Genomic DNA, 9,801 nt, shown 5'->3' with positions numbered 1-9,801 from the left:
GACGAGCATTTCCCTCATATCAAAGCCACACAAGGATACTACAAGAAAAGAAAACTACAGATCCATTTCCCCAATAAATATTGATACAAAAATCCTCACTAAAATACTTGTAAACCAAATTCAACAGCACAATAAAAGGATTATGCATCATGACCAAGGGGGATTTATTACTCAGATGGAAGAATGTTTCAATATATGAAAATTAATCAATGCAATACATCACATTAACAAAATGAATGAAAAATATACATAATAATCTCTATAGATACAGAAAAAGAAATTGACCAAATTCCATATCCTTTCATAATAAAAACATTCAACAAACTTGGAATAAAAGGAAGTTAGCTCAACATAATAAAGGCCGTATACAAGAATCCCACCTTTAACATTATATTTAATGGTGAGAAACTGAAAGCTTTTCCTCTAAGATGAGAAACAAGGCAGGGAGGCCACTCTTACCACTTTTATACAACATAACATTTGTAGATCTAGCCATAGCAATTAACAAGAAAAAGAAATAAAAAGCATTCATATTGGAAAGGAAGAAGAAAATTATCTTTTTGCAGATAGCCTGATCGTGTATGTAGAAAACTCTAAAGTTTACACACATACAAGCACTCACATACAAACTGTTAGAATAAATGAATTCAGCAAAGTTGTAGAATACAAAATTAAGATGCAAAAATGAGTAGCATTTTTATATGTTAACAATGGACAAATCTGAAAAGAAAACTAAAAAAAAACCCCATTTGCAATAGCATCAAAACAATAAAGCACTCAGGAAAAAACTTAAACAAAGTGGAAAAAAATTTATATATAGAAAACTAGCAAACACTGCTGAAAGAAATTAAGGAAGAGAAAATGAAAGGACATTTCTGATCATGGATTGGGAAGCCTATCATTGTTATGATGTTCAAACTATACAAAGCAATGCACAGATACAATGCAAGCCGTATCAAAATCATTAAGGCATTTTTGGCAGAAGTAGAAAAATCTGTCCTAAACCTCTTATGGAATCTTGAAGGACTGGAATCAACAACCTTGAGAAAGACAAGCAAAGCTACAGGACTCACCCTACCTGATTTTGAAACACATTACAAGGCTACAGTAATAAAAATGGTACGATACTGACATAAAGATGGACATATAGGCCAATGGGAGAGAATGGAAATCCCAGAAGTAAACTCTCATGTATATGGTCAAATAAACTTTGACAAAAGTCCCAAGGCTACACAATGGTTAAAGATCAACTCTTCAAAAATGAGGTTGCGAGAACTGTACACATACATGCAAAGGAATGAAGCTGAACCCTCACTTTACACTATATGCTAAAATTAAGTCAAAATAGATCAAAGATTTAAACATAAGACCTGAAACTATAACAACTTTAGAAGAAAATCTTCAGGGGAGTCTCAGACAATGGGCTTGACAATGAATTCTTGGATACCACACCAAAACACAGGTAACTAAAGTAAAAATAGATAAATTGGACTCTACAAAGATTAAAAATGTCTGTGCATTCAAGGACAAAATCCAGAATGAAAAGGCAACCTTCAGAATGACAGAAAATATTTGCAAATCTTGTATTTGATAAAAGGGTAATAGCATATTCAGAATATAAAAGGAACTCCCACATCTCCAAAAACAAACAAAAAAAAACTTGAGTAAGGAATATGAATAGATATTTATTCAAAAAAGATGTACAAATGGTCAACAAGCATATTTCTATGGCCTGAATGTTTGTGCGCTCCCAAAATTTGTATGTTGAAACTCTAACTCTTAGGGTGATGGTGGTAGGACATGGGCCTTTTCGGGGATGTGATTAATTCCACTGTGGCTCATTGTGAAATAGGACACGGGCCCCAACCACACACCAAATCTGCTGGTACCTTGATTCTTGGACTTTCCAGCTGGCAGAACTGTGAGAAATAAATTTATGTTCTTTATAAACTACCTAATTGATGATATTTCATTATAGCAGCCCGAATGAACTAAGGAACATAAGAAAAGATCCTCAACATCACTATTAGGGAAATGCAAATTAAAGTCACAATGAGATTTCACTTCACATCTATCAGGGTGGCTACCATCAAAATAAAGAAAATAACAAGTGTTGCTGAAGATGTGGAGAAACTGGAACTCTTGTGCACTGTTGGTGGAAATGTAAAATGGTGCAGCACAGCCACAGTGGAAAACAACATGATGTATCTCAAAAACTTAAAAACAGAATTTCCATATAATCTAGTAAATTCGGGTATGGATATATATTTAGAAGACTTTTTGAAAGCAGGATTCAAATATACATTTTTACATCTATGTTCATAACAATAGCCAAAAGTTGGAAGCAACCCAAGTGTCCATTGATAGATGGATTATATGTGATATATACATATAATGGACTATCATTCATCCTTATATATATTCCATTAAACATATCATGGAATATTATTCACTCTTATACCATGGATGATTATTCTGCCTTATCATATTACTCAGGAAAATTTGCAAATCTTGTATTTGATAAAAGGGTAATAGCATATTACCTAATTCTGACATATACTACAACATGAGGACCTAATGTAAGCCAGGCACAAACAGACAAATGTAGTATGATTTCAATCGTATGAGTTATCTAGAGTAGATAATTCACAGAAACAGAAAGTAAAATGGTTTCAGGGGTAGGGTTCCAGGGGAGAGGAGATAAGGAGCTGTTGTTTAATGAGTACAGTTTCAGTTTTCCAAGATGAAAAACTGATGATTAGCTGCACGGCAATGTGAATTTACTTAATACTGCTAAATTGTATACTTAAAAATGGTTAAAATGGTACATGTTGATCAGATGTGGGCATGGGTTGAAAGAAAAGTAAGTATTTCTGGTCCAGGTTTTGGCTTTCAGATTTGCTGAATCCTGTCTTCACAAAGTCAAGGGAGACACATCAACTAACACAGAAGAGTTTATACTCAAAAAAGGCAAATTTTTGAGATTCTAGTATTTTTTTTTTTTTCTGGGTAATGGACAACTGTTAATCGCACTAAATTCTTCCCTGGTATATAAATATATTAAGCAGATAAATAATTTGCTTGTCATATGTCTGACAAGAAGTAAGGAAATAGAGAATTGGAAACAATACTTCCCCCAACTTAATAGAGTCAAATAACAAGAATAATGTTAACAAAAAGAATGAAATAGCTAAATTGTAGAAGATATTTAATGTCAGTCAGACATTGTTAGTACTTGCAAATCAATCCTCATTTTACCCAATGAAGAGTAGGCCCCCTGTTGCATACATGTTGCACACCTGTTATGTGCCGTGGCCCATTAAGTCACGGGAAACACCTGTGACTAGAGCAGGCAGTGATCAATTCTAATATTTTCCCAATTTTTAAGAGAACAACCCTAAGCACAGGGAGCTATTGAACTGTGGAGCCACTGTTGGAACTCAGAAAATCTGATTTAGAGTATTCAGTTCTTTGCTGTGCTCTGGTAATATGTCCTCAGAACCAGGGCTGATTTCTAGACTCTAGTCCACATTTTTCTTTCCAGCAGAGCCCTACGTAAATAATGACAGGGTCTTTCTCTTCTGCTCTTATTCCTCTACTCCACCAAAAACTCCATTTGTTCATGCCAGATATGTTTTGTTATTAAATTGGGCCCCATGTTACTTACACATATATCCTAGTTTTGTCTTCCTGAGACTGTATTTTCATAAACTTGAATATATTGGCCAAACACTTTGTTCGCCCCAGTAATATATCCATAGGCAACTTTTTGAAACCCTACATAGTTCTATCCATTTATGAAAATGTCCACAAGGCTTTAGATTTCTATCTGTTTGCCACACACCTTTGTGTCATCACCAGGATATAGGCATGCACTAAAATCAGAACTGAACCAACCAAATGAAGCCTCAGAGCTCAGGGAGGGCACATCTAGAAGGGCTCACTAAAGGAGTTAGAGGTGTGGAAATGTAAGCACCTCTGGGGAAGAGAGGAGAGCCCAGTGCATTAGAGGAGATGGACTGAGATGACTGAAGTCTGAATCACCTCACTTGGCAGCTGGTTGATGCTGTTTATGTTGTAGGCCAGAGAGTTTGCTTCTGGGTTGATTGCACATTCTGACTGGAGGAACCTTAATGGCTAAGGAACAATCTTTCAGACAGTTACATTATAGATAGAATTTTCTGTCTTCTGAAAAAAAATAGGAATCTAATGAATGATTTAAAACAATTAAATCCATTAACAAATGCTAAATTAGTAAGGTCTAGAATCTTGAAAATCTATTCATTTTTAACTTTTTACTTTGAAAGAATTTTAGATTTACAGAGAATTGCAAAGACACTACAGAGATTTTGCTTAGGCCTTAACCCAGCTTCTTCTCATGTTAGCAACATACATGACCATGGTATAATGAATCAAAACAAAGAAATGAACATTGGGGCAATATTACTAACTAACATTCAGATTTTACTAAGATTTCCTCAGATTTTTAAAAACTGATGTCTTATCTTATTTCAAGAATCAACCCAGAATCTCACATTGCATTTTCTTGTCATACCTTCAGTCTCCTCCAATCTATAACACATGCTCAGTCTTTCTTTGGCTTTCATGACATTGAAACATTTGAAGAATATTGTTCGTTTATTTCATAGACTGTTCATCAATTTGATTTGTCTGATGTTAACTCATGATTATGCTGAGGTTATGTGTTTAAAGGATTAAAACCACAGAGTTTATCTGATCATCTCATCACACAATATCCAAGATACATGATATTGATATGTTTTATTACTGCTGATGTTAACTTAATCACTTGGTTAAGATGCTGTTTGCTAGACTTCTGTCCTATAAAGTTACTATTTTTGCCTTCTACACACTACATGGTAGAAGCGTATCACTAAATACAGCCTACACTCAAGTCTCTAATCTAGTTTCTCTCATTCATTTTTATGTCATCTGACATTCTTGGTTATATAGCACAATTAGCCGCTCTAGGATTCACAAATGTTTATGATTTCATGAAGCCAATGCTGTCTATCTTAGAACAACTCTACATTTAATCAAGAAATAATGCAAGCAATAATATTGAAATGTATAAAAGAATTCTTGAATTTAGGTAGCTCAACCAGAAGAATTAAACGAGTTTCAAAATACCAGAAGTAATATAAGTGTAGCAATTAGTAAGTTTAGCAACCATATTAATACAGAAAAAACTCCAAAACATTGTATTATCAGAATTAACTAGATTTATAGTAGAGCTACATCTATTATTAATAAGAAAAACATAAAATTTCAATAGAATGTTCTGCAATAATTGCTTGTCACTCTGCAAAAATTAATTTGGATTCTCATATCATATGAAAAAATTATAATATATTACATAATTAAATGTAAAAGCATATTTACAAGAACAGAAACTGCATATGTGTAAAATCAAAAGAGTTAAGGAGGCATGTGGTTCTATTTTCTAGACAGTGCTTGGAAAAATATACATGGAACTGTTCAGTGCTTGGTACACAAAGGAAATAAAAAATAAGTATCCACCAAAATATTATGGCTACAATGTATAGGAAATGTTTTGATAATGATTAGGAATTATAAAATTATACATCAATAATGTAAATAACCTACACAGAAACTAGAGTAAATGAAATAACAGGTAAAATAAAATCAAAATTGTAAAACTTGATTGAAAAAAGAATGTAAACTAGCAAGTAAATGGGTTACTATTGAAATTTACTACCAAGTAATATTAATTAGAATAATGATAAATTACCATTTTAGCCAAATAAATAAGCAACATTTTAAATCAAATGTATAAATTAGTAATAGCTTCAATAAATCAAATATTTAAGATGTTCAGTACAGCATGGGAAATATAGTTAATAATAGTGCATTGTATACTTCAAATTTGCTAAGGGAGTAGATATTATATGTTCTCATCATGCACAATAAAATGTTATAACTCTGTTAGGTGATGGATGTGTTAATTAATTGATTGTCAGAATCATGACACAAGAGATAATTATAGCAAAACACTATGTTGTGCACCTTAAATCCATAAATTTAAATTTCTCAACCACATATATACAAAAATGTTTAAAGATTTTGTTCCAATTCATCTATTCTTTGAAAGTGATTTTCAGAAAACACTAACAAAATACGCATGAAGATGTTAACCTACATTCTCCTACAGGTATCATCATATTTCCCAACTCCACAAACAAGCTTCCCAAGATAATTTTTTATACGTAGTACACCCAAATGCCCTTTTTGTGTGTCTTATTCAACCCACTGCCATCAAGTTTCTGTCCCATTCATTCCACTAAACCAGATCCACCTAAGGTCACTGATGGCATCTGTTTTCCGGTCCATTAGGACAGGTCAGCCTTCATCTTCCCCGAAAACACCACTGTCTACCCCTCATTGTCTCTCCCTTATTCTTTCCTATTTCTCCTTCTAACTGCACTGACCACTCCTCCTAAGTGCTCTTTGCCCTTCACAGACTCTCCTTCTCTGCCCTACCTATGACTGTTGAGGATCTGCAGGACTAAGTTTAGAACCTGTCTCAACGTTCCCTCTATTTATAACCACGTTAGGTGATGGATTCCCTAATATCCATTCTCATGCCCTCAATACCAGACATGCAATAAAAAACCCCAAATTAATACCTTTGCCCATGGCATTTGTTGTTCATTCTAGACCCATATTCCCAGCTGCCAATAAGATTCTGGAATCACTGTTTCCCTTGGTATCCGTGGGATTTTGGTTCTAAGGCTCCACACCTGTCCTCCAGATACCCAAATCTGTGCATACTCAAGTCCTGCAGTCCCCTTCGTATATGTGAGTTTCACATCCCACAAATACGGTATTTTCTATCCATGTTTAGTTTGACATGCAGAAAATGCAGATATAGAAAGTGAACTGTATTTGAAAAAAAAAAAAACCGGTATAAGTGGGCCTATGCAGTTCAAAAGTTCAAATCCATTCTGTTCAAGGGTCAACTGTACACATATCCCAAGTGCCTTAAGAAGGATATCTAATACAGTTTTCCCCTTCCTGTCATCATTTGTACCTAAAGCTTCTGCTAGGAGGATATTGTTTTCCTTTACTTCTTTGCCTAGCATTTAAAAAATTGCAATAAAGTAAGCATTAGTACTGTTTTTACATCTCTTTCTCTGCAAGACTGAGAGTGCTTCATTCAGTTGTATTTCTTCAGGGGAACTCTACAGTCTGCCACTTACTTAACTTATACATATAATGTGAATGGAATAAATGAGTAAATACATTTTATCGTCCTTTCTTCAATGTTGTTCAAACTGTGGGTGTGGATTTTGTTTTTAGAAAACATTATTTCAAGATATTTTCCTCAATGAGTAAAACAAATGAGAATTTAATGAATAAAACACATGCAAATTGAATAACATGGAGAGATAAATATATTTATAAATTTTAATGCAATGTAAAGATTAACATGTTATTATATGTAAAATTTCTAAATATTATAAATGAAACAGATGCAGAAAGAGTGGAAATAAGTAAGTCAATAAATGACATTAGGGCAGTCATGTCTGAGGAACCGAAAGCCAGAGTTGAATGTATTTAACATATACTTGCTAAATATTGTTAACAACGTCTTTGCTGAATTTAATTCAATAAATTCTGTGACAAAGGCAGAAATAAGAGTCTATTGAAATGACCAAAGACACGTGTGTAAGTGTGATATGGCAGATTAATCAATGAGAATCATTTCAGGATGACCCCAGGTCTTCATCCTTACTTCTCAGTCCTTGCAAGTTTGTTGATGAAGAGAAGGATTTCATGATTCCACTCTGACAACCTCCCAAGCACAGTCACTGTATTTCTTCTCTTTCAGGTAGATTCCCTGGATTCCCTGGAAGTACCTCCTCAAGGCCAGTGTAGGGCCCCAGTCACCCCCATAGATTCTTCCTCTTCTGTTGCCTGCCCTAAGCAAGACTCCAGGCTTTCTAGCTGCTGAGGAAATCCAGTGTGGAGCTGGTCCAGGAGGGTCATGTTCCAGGCAGCAGTGGAGTGCTCTGTGGAGAAGAGGCTCAAGATCTGCTGCAGCATCTCATGGAGGACAGACACAGCCTGGGCCTTCTGCAACTGGCTGCCATCCACAACTCCAGGAGGAATCTGAAGTCTCTTCTCTTCTTGAGACACAAGAAAATGGAGATTCTCCACATTTGGCCCAGAAGTTCCAAGGTGTTCCTGCTAAGTAGGCCATGGTTGTGAGGCAGATCACAGCTCAGAGATCCAACAGGGCCACAGCTGCAAAGCACCAGGGCCACCAGTAGAAGAAGCAGGAGGACCATTGGGAAACGAGGGTGCTGCTGGCCTGGCTGAGCTTGAGTCTGGATGAACATTGGACTCCAGGTTCTCTGAAGGCATTCTTTTTATGTATGACTTACAGTGGGAAACAAAAAGTTTTCAGCGTTGGTCAAGATGGCCACATAGAAGCTGCTAGCATGTGCCACTCTCATGGAGAGAAATGGAAGAGGCAAGTAAATACAGCACCTTCAACTGAAACATCCAGGTACATACTTTCAGACTCAAGAAAACAACTTGACCCATGGAGAACAGAGCAAAGCAAGGCAGGATGACTGCCTACCCAGGAGTGACACAGAGCCAGGGGAGCCTCTCCCGCCCAGGGAAGTGGTGAGTAAGTGAGCAGCCCTGAGGACCCATGCTTCCTCCACAGATCTTTGCAATCCTCAGATCAGGAGATCTCCTAGTGAACCCACTCTACCACAGCCTTCAGTCTGACATGCAGGGCTACTTGGTGTTTCAGCAGAGCAGCCGCTCAGGCATGCATGGGGACCCTGGAGTCTTAGCTACCCAGGCTTCCCACAAAAGAAGCTATAACTCCAGCCAAGCAGGAGGCTAGACCCCTTTACATACCCTTAGGAAAGGGGTTTCATCCAGGGGATGAGCAGTGACAAGTGGCAGTGCCCCCTTCCATGGCCTGTCTCAGGGTAAGACCCACTGGCTTGGGAATCCAGCCAGCCACTGGTAGCAGCCTTACACCTCCCTGACATGGTGCTCCCAGCGCAGGGTGTGGGCTGCCATCTTTGCTGTCTCACAGCCTTAGCTATTGAAGCCTTTGGGTTCTAGGGAATCTAAGGCAGCTAAGGACTGGAGCAGCCACCCAGCACATCCCAGCAGCTCTACAGAGAAGCAGTCAGACTGCTTATTCACGTGGATCACAAATCCTGTTCCTTTTCACTGGGTGGAATCTCCACAGTGGGGTCTCCACTCACCTCCACCAGTGTTTTCAGGCGGACAGCAATTTCGAATGTCCCTGGGATGGCGCTCCCAAAGGGAGGGGTAGGTCGCCATTGTTGCTGTTTAACTGCCTTAGCCATTCTGCAAATGCCATTCTTCTGTGCTGGGGGTGGTAGCAGACCCCCAGCACAGCACAGCTGCTCTACCAAAAGGTGGCCGGACTGTTTTTTCACCTGAGTCCTTGATGCTGTTTTTCCTCAGTGGGCGGGATATCCCAACTGGGGTCTCCAGTCACCTCCTGCAGGTATGTTGCAGCAGGCAACAGGTTTCACCTCTCTGGAACAGAGCTCCCAGAGGGAGGGGCAGGCCCCCATCTTCACTGTTTCATAGCCTTCACTGTTGATACCTTCAGGTACTGAAAAATGCAAGGTGACTGTGGTCTGGAGTAGACTCCAGCATATTGCAGCAGCCCTATGGAAAACTGGCCAGACTGCTTGTTCTGTGGATCCCTGATCCCATATCTCCTCACTGGGTGTGTCTGCCAGGCCTGGGTCTGCA

General features: G+C 37.6%; 1 pseudogene; it reads right to left on the bottom strand.

The window, feature by feature from the left end:
* Positions 1 to 7,748: 7,748 nt before the first annotated feature.
* Positions 7,749 to 8,333, bottom strand: LOC105503448 (annotated as a pseudogene).
* Positions 8,334 to 9,801: the final 1,468 nt, after the last annotated feature.

Source organism: Colobus angolensis, unplaced genomic scaffold (assembly GCF_000951035.1).
Source record: "Colobus angolensis palliatus isolate OR3802 unplaced genomic scaffold, Cang.pa_1.0 Scaffold86, whole genome shotgun sequence".
Taxonomy (NCBI): domain Eukaryota; kingdom Metazoa; phylum Chordata; class Mammalia; order Primates; family Cercopithecidae; genus Colobus; species Colobus angolensis.
This window is presented reverse-complemented; position numbering and strand designations above follow the sequence as displayed.